The sequence below is a fragment of the Bidens hawaiensis genome, unplaced genomic scaffold (assembly GCF_021521415.1).
Source record: "Bidens hawaiensis isolate Kalapana, Puna unplaced genomic scaffold, B.hawaiensis_p1.1 tig00022515_1, whole genome shotgun sequence".
Taxonomy (NCBI): domain Eukaryota; kingdom Viridiplantae; phylum Streptophyta; class Magnoliopsida; order Asterales; family Asteraceae; genus Bidens; species Bidens hawaiensis.
The window spans coordinates 339,982-362,221 of NW_027493507.1; positions in this window are offsets into that span (position 1 = coordinate 339,982).

Consider the following 22,240-nt stretch of genomic DNA (forward strand, 5'->3'; position numbering starts at 1 on the left):
GTCTTAATTTCAATTATCGATCTGGTAGCTTGAACTTCATTTTGGTTTGGAAGTCCACTTATGTGCCGAGGGGCAGTTTTAGAATTCAGAAATAAGGCTATTCCAAAGTTGGAATTATACCATATCATTAGTTTTCTGTTAAGTTAAAGTTTTTTACTTGGTCAAGTAAAGATAAGTGCCAATTGTAATTTGGTTTTATTGTAGGCTGAAAGGGCAGTTTTGTAGATTGGTAGATAGATAAACATTTACATTTATAAGGGGTAAAAGTACTAATTTGTAACTGTCAAATAATAAGTTGTCGTTCAAAATTGATCAAGTTGGTATTGCAAGGGCAGTTATATTTGACCACATAAACCAACATTATTAATATTTTATTTTTAAAGACTTGGCTAAGTGTTTAGAGCTTCAATTCTTAGAAACAATGGGTTGTGTTTAGGCTGAACATGCCATGATTAACAATCTTGAATTTTATCATCCGTTGATCACAAAAATTTTGGCATTCAAAATATCCGACCTATCTAGATAAATGGACATTATGTGATTTGAATAAACATGTAACAAACTGACACCTAATGAGAGCACACGAACTTGTACAAATATTATAAAGAGACATTCTTCAAACTAAAACCTTGTTTATAAGTGAAATAAAGAGACATTCTTTCATATACATGTGCTTATGTTAGACCCAATTTTAGGCTGCTAAAACTCACCACATAGATTTAGGTCAACTTTTATGCTATTTACACAACAAGAAATGTACCATGTACGAACACCAACATTAAACGTACAACTATACAATGATGGCCGCACTATCACGAAACTGGAAACTAACGAAAGAAGTATTCAATATATCACGAGAGGGTTGATAAACCATCATAAAACGAATACCGATTTGTAAATTGTCACCGCCGCCACATCGCGCGGGTTTTCCACTAGTGTATATATATATTTATGTATATATATATATATATATATATTTATGTATGTATAGGGTTTGGATTAAATACAAATGAAATAAACGTGCTAATTGTGCGAATTAAGTAAAATAACTATATATACAAGTAGAGTAGTTACATAATTACTTTACTTGTATATATAATTACTCTATTTAATTCTCATATTTAGCACGTTAATTTCATTTGTACATTAACTTCCCCCCCTACACACACATATATATATTTTGGGTTTGGATCAAATACAAATGAAATTAGTGTGCTAAATGTAAGAATCAAGTAGAGTAATTATGTATACACATAAAGTAATAATTTAATTACTCTATGATGTAATTATATAATTACTCTACTTGATTCTCACGTTTAACACGTTAACTTCATTTGCACGTACATTAATTTTCCCATATATTATATATATATATATACACTATCTATAACACACATAGGATGGGCAAAACCATCTTTTACTCAAAACTCTTAAAATTAAGAGTTTACAATTTATGCTTATAATACAACTGTATTTTGAGCCTCATCCTCTTTGAAAGACCGGGCTTTTTAAAACCTAATACCTTTTCAAAATTCAAATGTGATTCTTTCATTTCCTGTCTCTCTCTATCAAAATCTTCCCGTGAAATATTCAGATTGATTGGTTATCTGGTGAAATCAAATTGCACAGTGGAATAGTGATACGATTAGCAAGTGATCGTTTGCTTATATAGTGCTGGTTTAATGCGATCTTGGTATGACGACGATTAGGGTTCCTGCCGAGAAATCGACTCTCCGGCGACCAAGATCCGACGTCAATCGTTCTGTGTCTCGGGTAAAACTTTATACCAAATAACTTAATAAATAGTAAGGCCAGATTTGTAACAATCTGCTATTTTCCAACCAAACTAGGGTTTAGGTCACACTCCGGCGAGGTAGGGTCTATGATGGTGTTGACGGTTCGTCTCAGTTGCACCGAGGGGTTTCAGGGTTCCATCGATTAGGTAAACCCTTGACCTAATTTGCAGATAAAAATTAGCTTGTTCTTCTATATGATCAAGTTCTCTGTATATTGCAGATTTGTTCCTTAGTTTATATAAGAAGTTAAAGTGAGTGGGTTCAAGCTCTGGTAGATTAAGGCAACATACTCAGAAGTTATTGATATCACCATGCAAATTGCAAAATCGCTGAGGTAAAATCAGTTTTATCTTCAAAATTTGTGTATTCAATTATTCATGTTTGCTTGCTTGTTATTGCAATGCTTCTAATTTAATTTTTGCGCAATGGTTGTGTGGTTTAGGGTATGTACTGATGAATTGGTATGTGGTGAGTGGTGACATCAATAACTCTTAGTTTATTGATATTCCCGTGCAGTTTGGTTGACATATGAGGTGAGCTACTTTGCATCACTTAATAGTTTATAAATATACTCATTGTATATAATAGTGTGTTGTTCAAAAAAATGTGTGTAATAAAATGGCGTTAATAAAGGGTGAGCGGCTTGGCTCGCTAAAAGCTTGAAACAAACTGAGCTTAAACGAGTTCGAGCTAAATTAGCTTGTTTAGTTAACGAGCCGGTGCTCGCGTTTCACTTCTTAAGATTGAGCTGGCTCACGAGCCCAAACAAGTTTGCCATTTATTATTATTTTTATTTAAATTATAAATACATATAAATAAATATTTAAATGATGTATTTTATGCAGACCAAAGATAGAAAAGGGCAAAATGGGACTTCAAAAAGTATGAGTGTGATGCAGAAAGGGTTGGATTGTGCAAACACCCTTAACAAATAAATGTGTAAGAACTGTTTTTCTTTCTTTAGATTTCATCTATCAATATAGTATGGTTTTCTTTTCTTTATATAATGTCTTTGTAACTAACAGTGTCAGATATCTTCACATACACATTCTTCTTTGAAGATTGACTATTGACGCATACCGTTGTCTTAAATTGTTAATGTTAAGGTGATTTTATAAGTCTCAAATTTTTATATCATGGGCACTCATTCACTCCATTGTTTGTACTCAAATTATATCTTTTAAAAATTGTTTTATTTTGAAATTTATTTTAGTTCTCATTAGCTTTAATAACTACTGCTATTTGACTTTTGTTTTACTTGATTTTACTTTAGCTTTTGTGACTTCATAAGACTTGGGTCGAGTGTGTTAACATGACGATTAGTGCGCTTGAAGCGAATCTACAAGGTCAATGGACAGGTTCACATACATACATAATTTATTATCATTATTTAGTTTATAATTTGTAAATATTTTGTTACTCGTTTTTTAAACCTCAATTTTTTCCAGGCTCTTTTGTTTCGTGATATGCTCAGATCCTAAGCTCAATTCACATCGAGTCAAATTTATCCTAGAAGAGGCCAGTCAATCTATCAAATGGGGTTAAGCCCTGATAAAGCTTGGGATCTGGTCAAAGTCAGTTTATAAGCGTGTGCATTCAGATTTTAAGGGTCAACGGGAAGGTATAAGCGCATACATGATGTTGCTTGTAGCAAGGCTAGAAATTTTAAGATTTGGCGGACTATAGACAAATTCAGACGTTTATATTAGTTTGTTACATTCAGATTATAATTAATTTCTCTTGATTTTTTTGATTTTATTTTCAGTGTGTATCTGCCGTTTTTGTTGTTGACTCAAGCTCAACACAAGAGCTGTATTTGCAGAGTTTGACCTGGTCCCTCTTTATGCAATGACGTTCTTTCAAAAACCTTCTGGCAGGTTATCCTATAGGTGTCTAATCATCAATTTCATATATATTGACTAATTTCACTTGCAAAACATCAATAAAATGATTGAAACTGAGCTGAAAAGAAACCAACAACCCAAAAAGTCGTACCAAAATGAAACTAAAAACCAAATAATCCGAAAAGAAAAACCAAAAAAACTGAAATCAAAATGAAACCAAAAAATCGAAAAAATAGAAATTGAACTGAAACAAAACCAAAAGCGGAATAAACCGAAACCAAAGTGAAAAGAAACTAAAAATCCGAAACCGAACCGAAATTGTAAACCGAATAAACTAAATCCAAACTGAAAGAAATTAAAAATTCTGAAACCAAAAACCAAAAAGTCGAATTCAACCAAACTAAAAAGAAACACTAAAAGTCGAATTCAAAGGTTAACTAAAAAGTGAACTCGGGGCCATTTTTGCCCTTTCACAAAGAAGTTAATTAAAAACACAAATGATGTTAGATGTCTAGCTTGAATTGAGAAGAAACAGAAAAAAGGCTTTTGGTCTTTTTCATAAAAAGTTAGCTGAAAAATACACATTTTTGTCTGTACAGTGTCATAGGCGGTGAGCATTGGACAGGCTCTCCACTCTCAATGCTTCTCATCTACAACAAACTCATAATTGTTGGTTTACGCGCATGGTTATTCAGGTACATTATATAGTATAATATCAGTTATAAAGATGATTTGTTAATAAAAATGAAAAAAAGAAATTTAAGAGCTTGCTCTACGGGCCATGAGTTGGCTCGACTTCGACTTTTCAGTTTGTTAAAACAAACGATTCGAGCTAGCTGGTTTTAGTTTGAGCTTGAGACTGCCATGGTCCTGCTTCCCTTGGCTCGTGACAAGAAACTAAAATTTTTATGATCATGCTGTAGATGGTCAAATGGGCAGGGTAGGTGGGTCAGTTCTGGTTGGTTCGGTTGGGCATCAGGTCATTTGCTGTATGGGTTGGTCAAATGTGGGTTGGGTTGACATGTTTACATTTTGATGTTTTAGTTTTATAATCTGTTAATTTGACTGTTGATACAAAATTGCATATTAAAAACCAAATGTTATAGCTAATAACTATCCACGAGTGAAAATTTATTCATTATATAAAACTAAACGCAAGGGTATTTTCTTCAGCGGAATACAGGTCAAACAGAAAAGTGTTTCCATGGGCAGTTTGGTCAAGATGTTGCAGCACCAAGATCTGGTATTGAAGTGCTTCAGGTTAGTTTTTTATTTTACCTATTGACTAATAAAAACAGTTGAATATTGTTTAGAAGTACACAGCAACAGTTAAAAAATCATTTTATTTGTTGATGTACAACTTACAAATGAACTTTTTCATTGATTTTATTTATTGAACTTATTTTCGCTTGCTTATTTCAGTTTGCAGTTATCTACTGATTACAAACGAATCTGCAGCATTGACAAATTTGAAGAACCACAGCCAATACAAGTGAGTGATCAAGAAATGGATCCCATTATTTAGACAAACAGATCTTTGCTGTCTCTTTGTCGATGCATATGTAAGAACAATCACCTATTTATTTATGTAATATATCTATTATTATGTGCAACATTAATTTTACTAATGCATAAAAATTTTCACATGCAGAAACTGAAGCCTAGAACAAAAACACAAGCAGAAGGCATATGGGGCAACAGAACAACATAGGCAAATTTTTGTCATTACTAAATAGCCTTTGTCGTCACTAAATATGTGCATACTTGGCAAATGTTATATTAATTGTTAGAACCCTGGTAATCAATCTATAACTATAACAGATCTCGGATCTGTGTAAATACGATTAATACCTTAACTCGGATCTAGCTCATAATTACGTATGATTGTATGTTGTATATATATATATTATCAGTAATGGTAGTTTATAATATTAAAGTGTATATGAAGATTGAGAGAGTAATTGGACAACACTTCGTTAATTATCTCAAAACTTAAATAACTTGTGAACTGTGTTCACCTATAAATAGAGGATGGGGTTAGTTTGTTAACATCCCCTTTCGAAATAACACACAACTCGTTACATACATTAAAGTTCAATAACAATAGCGATTCACCCTCTGATTCGTTAACATCCCCTAACGAATCAAAAGGGAATAACTTAATTCTTAGTTTCGCTAACCAACATTAGCGAACCAGACCATACATAACGAACTAGCTAGATAAATAAATGTTTATTACATTAAATTGTAGGAACCCTTTACGGATCTAGCCGCTAATACGATATATCAATTATGTACAAGATCTAAACGTTAAATTATTACTTTATTGATAAATATGTAGAGAATACATTATGGTGGATGGAAATAACTTATGGAGAGCATAATTACTTAGATCTATATCTCTCTCTAAATACGTACATGTTCTCTACCTAAATTATGACATAATCTACCTATTTATAGGCTATTTACAATATACATTAAATACAAAGACTAAACTGCCTATAACTTATTCGATCGCTACGGACACCGAAACCGTGCACTAACATAAACAAAAACGACAAATACTTTAACAATAGATACAAAGACTCAAGACGCAAAACCGTGCACTAACAGACACCCCCTCGTCTTGAGCTCTTTGTCTTTAAATTACTTGAAGCGCTTGGACTGCCAGTCTCTGCAACTATGAATTCCGTTTTCATAACAAACACGCACAACGCGTTGGAATTGCATAGCCAGGTCATAGTCTTCATTGCGCTCTATCAGAATCTGATTCTTGTGTAGCACATCATTGTCGGTCTCGGTTAAATTCACCAACCACATTGGGTCGATAATCTTAATCAGTTCAGTCTTCAAACCTTTTCCTAACACAATGACGGCCTCGCCGGTTTTATTGTCGTAGTACCAGCGGTTGAAAGATAACCACATGTGTTGATTCATCATCTTCACCGGCACACGCTTCATTGTTTTCGACGGTTTTACCTTAAGAACCAGCTTCTTCCAACCTGTCTTTGGGTCAATCTCATTGAGACGCTTGCGAATTGGAATCTGTGGTTTGAAAAATTTGAACCCGTGGTTCACTTCAAACAGCAGGTGTTGGTGAAACCAAGTTGCCTGTTTATTCCCACCCCGATTAATAAACGGACGATATGGCAAAGTGCGCACATCCCATCTCGGTAATGAGAGAAGGTCAGACATCCTTTCGTAATACTGGACGCCCTTCTCCCATTTCACAATGCATACCTTTAATTCAGAATCATAAAGCCAAGAAACGATGTCACCTTGTACTTTTGACACGGCCTTAAAAGTAGTCTTTTGATTGGCTTTGGCGCGTGCTATGGCTTCTCGTGATTCTTTATCGACATACTTGTGTGCATTGATAATCTTACCAATCCTGTTGTCTTGATGAGCAAACCAGCTATGAATGTCAGCCCAAGATGGATCAATCTTCGGGTCGAATCTTCTGTCAACAAAGTTAGCAACTTGTTTACCCTTAGATGTCTTCTCGAGATGATCTTCTGCTTCTTTTACTATCTTCTCATTAAACATTGGAGCACCCTGATCAACATTAGTGTGTTGAAACTGTAAGCCCCCCCGGGGCGTCGCCGATCGATACGAGATCCGCACGAGGTCTAGGAGTGCGGAATCCTCCTCGATTCGTTTAATGGTGTAGAAGACGAAGAACACGGTTACACATACATAAACACATACACGAACAAACACACGAATGGGATAAACACTTCTGCAGATCCTTTCATATAATAATCATAACTCGTTACATACCAAACACGAAAACAAAGACACGGCCGACCCGAGGTGAGCTCTACCTCGGGCCGTCCCACACGACTCTCCCTCTCGGTTTCTCTCTAGCTACTTGAACTGGACACACAATACTCTAATTTTCTGGATACTCAAACCTAAACAAGACACACACACACACACAATATATATATATATATATATATAAACAACTTTACGGGCTTGGGCCTGCAGGCGAAGTTGTTACAACTTCGCCTAAGGCGAAGTTGTTCTAACTTCGCCTATGGCGAAGTTGTTCTAACTTCGCCTATGGCGAAGTTGTTCTAACTTCGTACTTCGTTTCCGCTGAACAGAATTGCATAGCGACGGTCACAAAATGCACCAACAGACTCCCCTTTGACCGTTGCTCTCAATTCTAACAAACACAAAAGATCATCTGTTACAAAACATGCACCAACAGAAACAGATCAGGGTAATCCTCAGCAGTCACATCCTTCATCTCAACTTCCTCGTTCTCATAAATACAATCTGTCCTCAGCTCCACCATAGGATCATTCAGGATCTCGTCATCATTCATTACCTCAGCATCAGGCGCAGTCTCTAACACAGTCATCTCATCTTTATTTAGCCCAAGCAAGATCGCAATCCGCTCTCGTGTCAGCGACCTATCAACAAACTGACCCACATCTATCTCATTAGCATTCACCAAGCTCTTAATCACCCCCTTTCCATCCATAAATATTACTGTATCGGCTTCAATCATCTCAATTGGTTTAGCCGCCGTATAATCACGATAAAAAACAATCTGTTTGTCCGAATCATCAACAGAACTCGTACCCGCACCAGAAGCTGGGTCTTGAGTTTGTTTAGGCTCACCACCAGCACCAGACTCATCATCATCAGGATCTTCCTCATCATTCTTGATCTTCTTTAAAGCATCATCTTTGCAAGTCAATTGCAAGATCAGATCCTCTTGTTCTTTAAGTTTCACCCCATGAGACTCAACAATCTCACGTAGGGCCTTTGTTTCTTTTTAACAGAAAGAAACATAACTAAGTAGTTTCTTCTGGTTCTCCATCAAGCGTTCTTGATTCAACTGATCAGCAGACATCTGGTTCTCATACAAATGCAGAAGATTTAAAAGCATGTCTGTCTGACGATTTGGTGGCATAGCATACAAGGATGGATGAACAGGTTGGATTGGTCCCTGAGGCCTTGTAATTCTCATGAATGAGAGATCACTAGGAGGAGGAGGCGTCATAGACGATGTTGGAGGAACTGTAACCACTGTAGCAGTCGGCAAAGGTATTTCAGTTAAAGCTGATTGAGGAATCATACCCAACTGCTCATGTGGAACCATCGTCGTTGTCAAAGTCATCTCCGGAGTGCTAGTTGTAAGCGGCACTACCGAGCGTTGAGGCGTTGTTTGACGAGGTGGTGGCACACCGATGATTACACCAGCCCCAGCTGAAACACGTCTCTTCTTTGAAGGTTCACCAGTTGCCACTTCCTTGCCTTTTCTCTTTCTTTCTCGTTGAGCTGCAATAGTGGCAGTTAATGCAGCTTCAACTGCGGCCTGTTGCTCTCTAAGAGCTGCATCACCATTACCACCATTTCCACCTTCATTACCACCATCATCACCATCGTTCCTACCTTCTCCTTCCTCACGCTCGGAATCTGAATCATCATGAATCCAGCGATCCTCGGAAGGACATACATAATTAGGGTTAATGATATGACCAATCATTCGTTTGTTTTGTGGTCTTCCCTTTCGATAAATTGTCATTCTACGCACTGTGTCAGCCGTCATGTGTGCTAAGTCAAGCACATCATTCACCAATGTTTGATCAATTACCAAATCTGGAATAAGGTCGTGAATTATCAACTGTAGAAATCGGGGATACATCAAAAATTTCTTCTTCTGATCCGTCTGCTGAACTTGTTCTTTCAGATGATCGAAAACTAGCTCGGAGTAGTTAAATGGCTTGTTGAGAATAAGTGCAACAAAAGCCGATTGTACACTGCTTCTGCATTGGTCAAAACCACCACGACGACCACTCATACAATGAATCAAGACATGTAAAAGATACTTGTATGGTGGGCATAAACCATTCTTGTTCAGCATAGATTCATCAATACTTCCATTGTAACGTGAACGAGTGAACAGACCCTTGATCAGTTGCTTGTCAAAATCACTTGGATAGTTATCATTGTCATCAAAACGAAGCACGCGGCGAACCACTTCCACATTAATTGTAATAATAGTTTGATTTATCGTGGCTTGAATGTGGTTTTCCACCTCAACATACTCAGCAGTATCCCAAAACTGCCTAATAATGCTTAGATAAACTTTAGGTTGAGCAGTGATTGCATAATGTATCACCGAGCGTCTTAAGAATTCCAACATAGCTCCAAACGTAGCAACATCAGCAACATCTTGATCAACATAAGCACATATGTTATGTTTCTTATCAAAAGGTAATAAAATAACATCGTCCTGCTGTTCTTGAGGTGGTTGTTCATATTGCCCTTGATCAGCAACTGGTGGATCTTGATTCAATTGATCAGCCATTTTTTTGAATAGAAGTTAAGTGAGTATAAGTAATGTGGTGATATAGATAGCATGTATATATATAACTATGTATCTCTAGATGGTGTGTTCAATTTTATATGTCGTATGTAATCAATCTTATTTTAATAATTTATTAAGTCACATTACTTAGTTAAATAAATATTGAAATGTCATTCGTTAACATTACTAGTTGATTCGTTACATAAATGTAACGAATGGACTTGTTCGCTATCAAATAAATAAATTAACGAATTAGCTTTAGCGAATTACTATTAATGGAATGAACTCGATTCTAGTTCGTTATGAGTTGACAAACAATATCTGATTCGTTAGTTCACATTTTCGCTAATCCAATTCGTGTGAATCTTTAACAAATTGGACACATAAGAGTTCCAATTCGTTAAAGGTAACGAATGGCCCTCAAGGCTTAATCTTTGACTGTCCTGGTCAAAGTCAAAATTGAATAAGAACACCGGCGGTCAACGTGATAAATCCAGGTGACGATTAACCCATACTTATCGTTGAGTAATCGAATCCAAAGGTTTATTCAACTCAGAATTACAATGCTAAGCATATGGTATTGAGATTGTAGCTCAAAATCATGAAATAAGTTCAGTATAATCGGAGTTTTAACAGAGCCTAAAACCCCGAAAATAGAAACATTCATTCGACCCAGCAAACAATAATCAGACTTTGATTAGAGTCTACCAAGGGTTTCGGAATCACATTCCGATCACAATGAACCCAAAATAATCTACATTAACATAATATGACTCTGATGATACAGATTGTCTCAGGTCGTAAAACCCTTAAAACAAAAACACATAATTAGACTATCAAAACAATGTTATTGTTGACGTAAATCACAAAGATGTTCTTATCTATACCTTAGCAACACAATGAAATACTCGAAAGTTCGAAATTCGGAGGTCGAAAATTCAGAGAAAAATTTGAAAAGGTTGCTTTAGGTATAAGGAAGATGAGGAACAGTGAAGGACGATTTGTTTCAAGCCTGTCCTTTATACACTGTTCTTACACGCATCCCAACGTACGAACCAATCAGATTCGTTAGATAATTTAAATAGCGAACCAGCCGATTCGCTATGAAATTGAACCTAACGAATTAGATTTGACTTGTTATTTGATTCGTTAAACTTGTTATTTGATTTGTTAAATATGTATAACGAATTAGAAGAGGTTCGTTAGAGAGTGCGGAAGCGAATTAGGTGAGCGAACTAGAAAGTAGTTCGCTATAAAAACCACCTAATTCGTTATCCATACTTAACGAATTAAAGTTCATTTAAGTTTAACGTAAATAAATTAAATAAACTAAATAAATAATTTATTAAATGTTATCCAAATAAATCAAAATGTACCATTAAATAACTTATAAGGATTACCGAGAAAGTTTATCTCGAGAATCAAATAACTTAAAAATGTTTCACATTTTCGAAACATAATTTAAAAATGATTAAATAAATTATAAAAATGAAAAATAAAATATTTTTGGAATTTTATAAAACTAAAAGAATGTATATACAAGAAAGATATCCTAAACTTAACAAATATATTTTTTTTGGTGTTTTTTTATATCTTTTTCAAAAGTAGAACATATTTTTGTATTTTTGTTGAGTTTTAGCAGAGAATCATATTAACCAAATTTCCCTTCCATCACAGTTTTATATTTTAGCGATATTATGACTGGCGTTAAGTCGGTCATTGGTATTGTTGTCCACTTAAATCTAATAACAAACTTTCTAGTGTTTTTGTGATATGATTAATTGGTTCAATTATATCACAGAATATCAGAAAATATCAGCCTCTAATCTCAGTTCAAGCTTAATTTGATTTTTGCCATATCACCCCAACTTGACTTAAACCATTATATTGTTAATCAAAATTTTATTTTAAAGAAATTTATGAGCAATGCATTGAGTTTCTGTTACTAAGAGTGAGTATGCACGAGTCCATCTGTTGGCTTATATACATTGTATCCCCTGGGGTCCATTTCTTAATGGTATTAAGACGCGCGCAAGGGAGGAGCAATGTATGACTAACAACGGATTTTGATTAAGCCAGTAATTTGGAAATTTGTACGAAGTACAGCAGTGATCAAGTTTAATGACTTTGGGTTTGCTCTAAAAGCGAATGAAATATTCATGCATATGAATACCCAGATGATTAAGCCGCATAAAGACTCACAGTGTCCAGAACCTCAAAGCTTGTTATTTGCTTTATTTTATTTTTGGTTGATCAAACAAGTATAAGGCTTGAGTATGACAGGTTATTACATTTCTGCCATCCTCACCGAGACCTTTTCTAGAGACTAACACCCCTTTTAATTTGGCGTTTCTTTATGTTTATATCACATAATTTACTCTACTTGTTTGTTTTAAGACATACCAATACACCAATGCAATTAAGCAAAAAGTCTTTTAAGATTACTTCTTGCTGGATTTGGGGTCAAGATAGTCAATGTAGAGATGATCAAATAAACCGGTTCCTGGAACCGAACCGGTGGACCCGAACCGGAACCGAACCGGTTCCTACCCGTTTTTTGTAGGAACCGGACCCTATCTGATTCAACCCGATGATCCGTGACCGGTTCTTGCATTTCTGAGTGGGGGCGGGTAGGAACCGGAACCGAACCGGAACCGGTTCCTAACCGGTTCTAGCCGTTGGATCGAGTATAGTCGTTGGAAATCGTTTTTTTGGCCGTTTTTTGACCGTTGGGGTCAAAAATAGCCGTTTTTTTGGCTCCCCCAAGGACCCCACTACTAGTATAAATAGGTATTTGGTGTCATGGGTTCATCACAACACTCAAAACGCAAACCCAAACGCAAAAAAATACAAAAAAACGCTATTACAACGTTTTGAGTTCTCTAATCTCTTGTTTTCTCTTCTTCTATATTCATATTTGTTGTTATGGCTGCCTCACAATCATCGGTTGGTCAAGGTTCCAACGCCGAACCAAGTTTCGTTCGTATTGTACCTCATAATCGTAATCAAGAGATTTGGTGCAATTGGGATTTGGTTGAATTGAGTGACCATTCATTGAAGGCTCGGTGCAAGTTTTGTGGGGTTTATTTAAACCCACTTTCGAATTCAAATTTGAAGAAACACATCGAAAAACCGTATTGCAAGGCGTTGAAAAAGAACGTCGATTCGCAACAAACGCAAATGGATAGTGAAGGCGGAATATTTACATACCAAATTGATCGAGTTCAAGATCGTATGACGAAGTTTGTGATTCAAGAAGCTTTGCCGTTTAGCCACTTCGACAACCCTCGCTTAACCGCCATGATTCGAGATACGCTTCAACCACAATACACTCACGTAAGTCGTCATACTCTTAAACGTTATTGTTTAAAATTGTGGAAGAAGGCCAAAGAGGTACTAATTGCATATTTTGAAAATATAAATACGGGAATAAACTTAACTAGTGATGTTTGGTCGGCTCCACATGGTCTACCCGAATCTTATCTTTGTGTCACCGCTCATTGGGTAGACCCGTCATCGTGGGAAATGATGAAAAGCACCATTGCTTTCGAACTCTTTGAGTATCCACATACGGGAGATAATTTGTTTGAAATTGTAGATTATGTTATAAAAACTTATAAACTAGAAAATAAAATATTTTCAATGGCATTTGATAACGCGTCGAATAATACATCGGCGGTTGATAAATTAAAATTAAAATATACGCCGATTTGCAATGGTGTATTTTTTCACTCAAGGTGTGTTGCACATATCATTAATTTAATCGTGCAAGACGGACTTGCTTCGGATGAGGTTACATCGGTTATAAACGATTTTAGACTAATGATACATGAAGTTTTTAAGAAAAGTAAAAAAAGACAAATGGAATATAGAAAATTTTGTAAAGATACGGGAAGAAAAGCTTTGGGAGCTAATTGGGATGTACCTCATCGATGGAATTCCACTTGCATAATGTTTCAAAGTGCTTTGGAACAAAGAGAAACTTTACAAATGTTTCATTCTAGTCTTGCCGAGAATGATTTGGCAATCCCCTTTTCAAATGAGAAATGGGAAATTATCAATGACTTATCGACCTTTCTTGAAGTTTTTAAAACATCAACTACGAAACTATCGGGAACGTATTATCCGACAAGTCCCTTGGTTCTTTCGGAGTTATTTTTAATGGTTAACAATCTTAAAGAATTTGAAAATAAAAGTCCAATGTTTTCAAACATCATATTACCAATGAAGTTTAAATTAAAAAAATACTTTCTTGAATTGCCACCGGTTTTTACTTGCGCCGCCGCTTTAAACCCAATGTTAAATGTTACGGGGGTTGAATGTGTGATAGACGAAATTTTTTCAGCCTTAGATATGCATGAAGTTGACCCAAACTTTTCAACAGAGGCAAAAAATTATTTTAACTTGAATTTTAAATTTATGTATGACTTTTATTTAAATAAATATGGGTCAAACATACACATGCCTATGCCGGGGGGGTCTTCATCAAGTTCAAGTGCTACTAGAGTACGAGATCCCATGATTAGCCTTACGAACACCGTTCGCAACGTAACGGCTAAAAAACAAAGGGGTAACACCCCTTCAAGCGAACTAGGAAGGTATAGTGCAAATGATTACTCTACCGGTTTATCCGAAGAGAAATATGGCACTTTTGATGTTTTGGCTCGGTGGAAGGTAAAGGAAACCGAGTTTCCGATTTTTGCCACCATGGCCCGTGATTTACTAACCGTCCAAGCTTCTACGGTAGCTTCGGAATCCGCTTTTTCTCTTAGTGGCAGGGTAATATTGGTGAGAAGAACAAGACTAAATTCGGAGTCGGTGGAGATGTGCATTTGCTTAAAGGATCACTTGGACTCAATCGATCGTATTCAACACGTAACCACTCTCGAAGATGAAACACCACTTGATGTTCGAGTGCACGACGAACAAGAAGGCATTTCTACAAGTAATTCCAAGGAAGAAGTCGCCGCTCAATAATTACGATGAACAAGAAGGCTTTTCTAGAAATAATATGTCACAACTTTATATTTATAAGTTTAATGTTTTGTTAGTTTGTTTTTGAAGATTTTAAAACATGTAACCTTTTTTTTTGAACTTCTTAAAGTAAATAAAATGAATTTTATGTTAATTGTTTTTTTTATTTTTCATTTTATACAAATACGAATCGTAGTTTAGAATCCAAATCGCAAACGAAAAACGAAAAAAAAATAAAATTTTTTTTACACTGTAACCGGTTGGAACCGGTTATAGTACAGGAACCGGTTTAGGAACCGGTAAGAACCGGTTAGATAGGTTAGGGGTCCGAGGGTGGGAGAACCGGTTCGGTTCCCTAACCGGTTCGAGCCTGGAACCGGTTTAAAATGGGGTTTTGAATATAGGAACCGGTTAGGAACCGGTTCCGGTTCCTAGTCCCAAACCGTTTTGAACATCTCTAAGTCAATGTACTATCATTTTCTCTTTTTGCTTCAAAAACTCAATAATTTTGAGGTAATTAAAACAAAATAAATATAAATTTAATCGCCCCAGTTAACTTAAGTTTATAAATAAATGGTTGTTCTATCAATTCAAAAAGTGAATAATAGAACCAAGACATGCAAGCATGCTTCACAAACTTAAATAACCGACATAATTTTCAGCGAGAAAATAATCTAAAAACGCATAACAAATGCCCCAATCATTTTCCATTATCAGGTGAATAGCTAACCCAATCATTTACAAGTAAATGTTAGGACTAAACATATACAAGTACATGTCCTTCAAATGTAAATAATTGACATAATTTTCAGCAAATGCATGCAAATTTTTTTTTTATTTTTGTCTTTTTCCCTTTTCTTATAAACAAAATAAACTTCACAGTCTTTTTGGATTTTCGGATTTTTCTGTACAAACTTAAATCACAATCTTTTTGGATTTTCAAATTTTAAAATATTTTTGGTTTTTCAAAGAGAATTTTAAAAGGAAAACATTAAAGAAAAGAAATCACAATATTTTTGGATTTGAAGAATTTTTTTAATTTTTTTGGGTTTTTTCTATACAAACGAAAAGCACAATCTTTTTGTATTCTCTAGATTTTCACCTCCTAAAACCAAAATAAATTTAAAAGAAAAATGACAGAAAATAACGATAGTCATCCTTGTTTAAGGATATCAGCGAGGGTCTTCAATCCGTTTAAACCAAGAAAAAATTGAAACGCGTTTTGTCAAAAGCTTTGGTAAACAGATCGGCTTTCTGAAAGTGAGTATGTACTTTCTCAAGGTCAATCAACTTCTTCTTAATGCAATCCCGTATAAAGTGATATCGAATTTCGATAAGTTTTGTTTTCGAATGTTGTACGGGATTCTTTGTGATAGAAATTGCAGCAGAATTATCAATCAGAATAGGAGTAGTAAGAAACTTCAAACCGTAGTCGCGAAGATGTTGTTGTATCCACAAAACCTGGGAACAGCAACTTGAGGCTGCAACATACTCAGCTTCGGCGGTTGAAGTGGAGACCGTTGTCTGCTTCTTATACTGCCAGGAAACAAGCCGGTTTCCTAAAAATTGACATCCTGCAGTGGTTGATTTGAAGTTGATCTTGCAACCTCCATAGTCTGAGTCTGAGTAAGCAGTAAGATCAAAAGTATCATCCTTGGGGTACCACAAACCGATGTCTGGATTTCCCCTCAAATACTGAAGTATTCTCTTAATCGCAGCTAGATGAGTCACTCGTGGACTTGCTTGAAACCTAGCACAAAGACAAACTACAAACATAATGTCAGGGCGAGAAGCCGTTAGATACATTAAAGAACCGATCATGGCATGATAGAGGGTAGGATCAACGGTATCCTCCAATTCATCCGGGTGATAAATTGTGACCCACGGGAAGAGGAGTAGAAAGGATTTTTCCGGCAGATATCTTGAATCGGCTCAAGACGTCGTTCACATACTTAGTCTGGTGAGTAAAGATTCCGTTAGCAGACTGGTGAACCTGCAACCCTAAAAATAAATTCATCTCTCCCATCGAACTCATCTCGAACTTTGTTTGCATGGACTTCTCGAACTCCTTACACAACGTGTCGTTTGTAGACCCAAAGATAATGTCGTCGACATAAATCTGACCTAGGAGAAGATCGTCACCAACAGTTTTATGAAATAAAGTGCAGTCGACAGTTCCTCATTTGAAACCATTATCAGTCAGATGGTCGGCAAGCGTGCCATACCCAGCTTTCGGGGCTTGATGTAGACCATACATGGCCTTGTTTAATTGGTAAACTCGGTCGGGATAATCAGGATCTTCAAAACCAAGAGGCTGTAAAACAAACACTTCCTCGTATAGTTCACCATTGAGAAAAGCACTTTTAACATCCATTTGATAGACCTTGATATTCTTATAAGCAGCATAAGCCAGGAAGATTCGAATCGACTCTAATCTTGCAACTGGAGCATATACTTCTGTGTAATCAATACCCTCTTGCTGATGAAATCCTTGCACCACTAGACGTGCTTTGTTTCTGACAATCACCCCTCGATCTTCTTTCTTACACTTAAATACCCACTTAGTCGGAATCGCTTTCTTGACTCTAGCAGGTTTGTCTATTAAATCCCAAACACCCAAACGTGCAAATTGTTGTAATTCTTCTTGCATAGCTTCTACCCAAGAAGGATCTTCAAGTGCCTTACGAGCCGTCGTTGGCTCAACTTGAGATAGAAAGCAAGTGAATTTTGCAATATTTACAATTCCCGATGAATGTAAATCGGCATATGCACACAATACATTATTATCACTTGACGAAGCAACTTGATGACGTGTACGAACGCTCACATCAGGCTCTCCAATGATGTTTTTCTGTGGATGATATCCATGAATCCAAAGAGTGGGATTCTCAGGAACAACAACATTATCAAATAAATTAGTGTAATGTTCACCAAGTTTAGGAGATGAAACATTATCACTGTCAAGTTCAATAACCTGATCTTCAGCTTGATCATCATCATCAGAAGAAGATAAATTATCAACAGTAACTGGAGAAGCAACATGTGGTTCTTCAGTTGGAGCATCAGGTTGAGCTTCAACATCATTAGAACTTGAAAATCTTGGAATTGCCAAATGATCTTCAAAGTATGCTCGAACCAGGTCTTCGTCTATGTGTTCAGTTGATGGAGTAAACGAATTAAATAAACTATCATAGTCAAACATCCAGTCGGGACCTTTCCCTTGAGGAGGAGTTGTGTATTTTTGACAGTCCACATGGTACCATTCCTCAACACAACCAGATGTAAAGTTAAATACCCTTTTCTTTGGAGATGCATATCCCAAGAAATACCCTTCGATAGCTTTTTCTTCAAATTTACCCACATCCTTCTTCAACATTGTACACGGACACCCAAAAGGTTCCAGGTACTTTAAGTTAGGTTTTAGATTATTCAACAACTCATAACTTGTCTTTTTGAGTCTTTTAACGGTTAGAACCCGATTAAGAGTATAGCAAGCTGTATTCACCGCCTCATTCCAGAATTGGACGAGAAGCTTAGAATCAGCAAGCATTGTACGTGCAACTTCAATCAAGGTTCGATTCTTTCGTTCAGCAATACCATTTTGTTAAGGTACATAAGGTGCATTGTATTCTCGATGAATTCCTTTTGAACACAAAAGAAATCCAATACAGTGTTGTTGAATTCTGTACCATTATCACTACGGATTCTCCTCACCTTTTGTTTGTATAGTGATTCGATCTTGGTGATAAGGTTTTGTACCAAAACCGGTGTTTGATCTTTCAAACTCATAAATAACACCCATGAGTATCTTGAATAATCATCAGTCACCACAAGACAATACCAATCCCCAGAAATACTCGCACGATTCACAGGACCAAACAAATCCATATGAAGTCGTTCAAGAGGAGTATTAATGGAATTCAATAATTTAGAAGGATGTGTCTTCTTCTTCTGCTTGCCCTTTTCGCATGCAACGCAGTGATCAGATAATTTAAAATTCTTCAACGAGACACCTTCCACTAAATCATTAGCCATCAAATAATTCATCTTTCTAACATGTATGTGACCCATTCTATGATGCCATAGAATCGAATCTTTCTCGGTTGCTTTCGAGACAAAACATGTTTCGATCGATGTGGATACTTTCGAGCTCATGTTTAAGACATAAAGATCATTCGATCGTGGTGATCGCATGACAACTATGTCCTCGGGAATAACGTAACCCGGTTTCAAGATAAGACATTCTTTGTCAGTAAATATCGTTGTGTACTTTTTATCACAAATCTGCGACACACTTAATAAGTTATGATCCACCTTATCACAATAATTTACCTTTTCAAACGTAATGTGACCATTTGTAACTTCACCCTCTTGTGTGATTATACCCCCAGAATTCCCAGCAAATGCTACATAACCCCCTTGAATATTTCTCACGTTGGTTAGTAGGTCGAGATTCCCAGTGATATGACGAGAACATCCACTATCCATTATCCAGTTTTCACCACACACTTTCTTGGATGAACCCTACACACAAAATAAAGATGATTAGTTCAAAAAGGCAGCCCAGGCCTCAGTCTTGGGCACCTTTTAGTTTTCTCTTTGATCATTAACTTGAACAGACTTCAACTGTTGTTCAGCCACTTGTGAATAAGTTACTGGCTTTCTAGACTTTCGTCTTAAGTAAGCTGCTTGAACAATGTTTGAATTCGTGTTCCTACAAATTGGATTATATGGATCAAACTTTGGTTTTACCTGACCATGTGTCTCATTAACATGAATAACCTTTCGAGGATTCACATTAGAGAACATAATATGAGTATCATCAGCATACGACACAGGTCGTTTCAGAATCTCCTTTACCAATAGAACCGGTTTGGAATGGTCTTAGATAAAAGGATGAAGATTCTGATAGTTCTTCTGACTACAATTTTTACTACATGACCATGCTGACCGCAAAGAAAACAACTTCGCATGTCTACACGATGATGTTGAGAATTAGTTGAAGCAGAGTATGCAGAAGATTGATGATGGCTCACATTTTTGGTCATGCTCTTAGCAAACTCATCAGCTAATTCAGATTTCTTTTTCAAATAAAAATCTAAGTTAGAGCAATTTGAAAAACTTTTAAGAGTATCTGTTCCCGTTGACTTTACAAATTTAACCTTCTTAGCATGTGTTAACACTTGCTTGGCCTTGGTCAATGGATCAGAAGAATCTGATGTTTTTGCTTGAGCATAAAGACGTTCAAGCTCTTGAATGTGTGATGTTTCATTTTGAAATACACTCTCAATCAGTTCTGGGTTAATAATACTAATTGGAATGTCTTTCTCAGAAAACACTGTGTCAATTCCTTTTAACTTGAAAACTCTAACAGATGAAGGCTTAGAACTAGGAGGATTAATAAACCGCATTAAGTCCTCATCAGAAATCTTTGGTTTATCTAACTTCTTTGCCTTTACTGGCTTAGTTTTCACCGGTTCTTCCTTTTTCATTTAAGACTTGAATGAACCATACACAGCTTCCTCAAATTCTTGAGGTTCGTAAAGAATATGATTAGAACTAGGGATGTTCTTATTCTTGTGTATTATCTCAGGTTCAAACACGTCCTCGATAATTACTTTGTCAACATTCTCAACAAAGACTTTGTTACTTTGAACATGAGGTTTTTGAGGAGCAACTTGGGGCTTAACAGTTTCCTTTTTAACTGGTTTAGAATTTTCAGAAATCACAGATTCTTTTTCAATCAAATCCTCTTCTTTTCTAGCAAAAGGATTAATTTTGTAATCATTGTGAAAAGGCGGCGGAATTTCAACAAAACCGATGCCTTTCTTTGAATCCTTTTGTTTACCAGATACTTTAATAATTTCATTCAACAGAAAAGACAAATTTCTAAATTTTCCCAGTTTGTTCTTCAACTTAAGAACCACATTCTCAAGTTCAGTTATCTTTGAACGATGTTTCAGAATTTCTTGAAACTTTTGGTAATTAATTGTCATTTTTACAGATAACTCAGCTTTGAGATCGTGGTTACTTGTCGACAATGCTTCAATCTTTTCTCGAGATCTCATTTGAGATTCAAGAGATTGTCGATAAGTATCCTTCAGAGAAGCAATTTCTCTTACAAGATTATCATTGTGATTTTTCAAGGCTTCTAACTTAGGTTTGTTAGATTCACAATCAACACATGATACTTTAACAGATGAAGAAGCAGAGATAGAATGACTAACCTCATTGATTTTGACCATGCAAGCAAATACTGTTGGAAGCTTGTCGCAAGAGTCGTCAGAATCAGATCCAGAATCATTATCAGAAGACATCTCACTTCCACTTACATCATGACAATCTTTATGTAACCCAAACATAGCCAAATTTGCTTGAGTATCATTACATATTAACCGTTGTGACCAATCATTTCCATCTGCCAACATTGCTTGTGATGTAGAAGTAGATGGTTTCTTTTCAGCATCACTACCTCGTGGTGTAAAGAATTTTGATGTTGACCACGAGAACCAGTGTATTCTTTCTTTGGTTTGTCACATTCCTTTGCAAAATGCCCAAATTCTTGACAATTATAGCATTTTACTTTCAACTTGTCAAAACCCAATTTCTTGTTTAAAGCCGGAAGATCTTTTCCAGTCTTTGCATGAATCTTTTAACTTTACGGACAATCATAGCCATGTTCCACTTTAAATCCATGATTTTCAAATCATCTGGATCTATCTGATCATAGTACTCATCAGTTAAATCACTTATGGCAATCTTACTACTCACCAAGTTTTCATATGAAGACATGAAAGCTGTCAGAAAAGCAAAGTTTTGCTCAGCTTCCTTCATATTATCACTAGGTGGTGAAGCAAATGGATTAGTAGTAGTTGAACTTCCAGAACCACGAGACAATCCAGAATTACCAGCAAAGTAAAAACATACTTTTGGATCATTAAACATAGTTGATTCTTTTTCACTTGCAGCTTGAGTAAGAAAAGCATTTATTGGAGAGATCGTTGAACTAAGAGGCATACTTCCACCATAGAAAGCAGGATCTTGACTTTCCTTGGAGGATTTTTGACACTTAAGATCATATTCTTTGGCTTCAATCTTTTGTAAAAATTCAAGTGCAGTCAAGTCTTCATTCAAGAAATAGTCATTCTCTTTCAAAACCATTAGAAATGTCGAGTAAGAACTTGGAAGCAAACTCTTAATAGTGTCAATTTTATCAGTCTCAGAAATTTCCAATTTCATCTTGTCCATTTCTGCAATTAAATGATTAAACCGTGTAATCATCTCTTCAACTGTTTCTC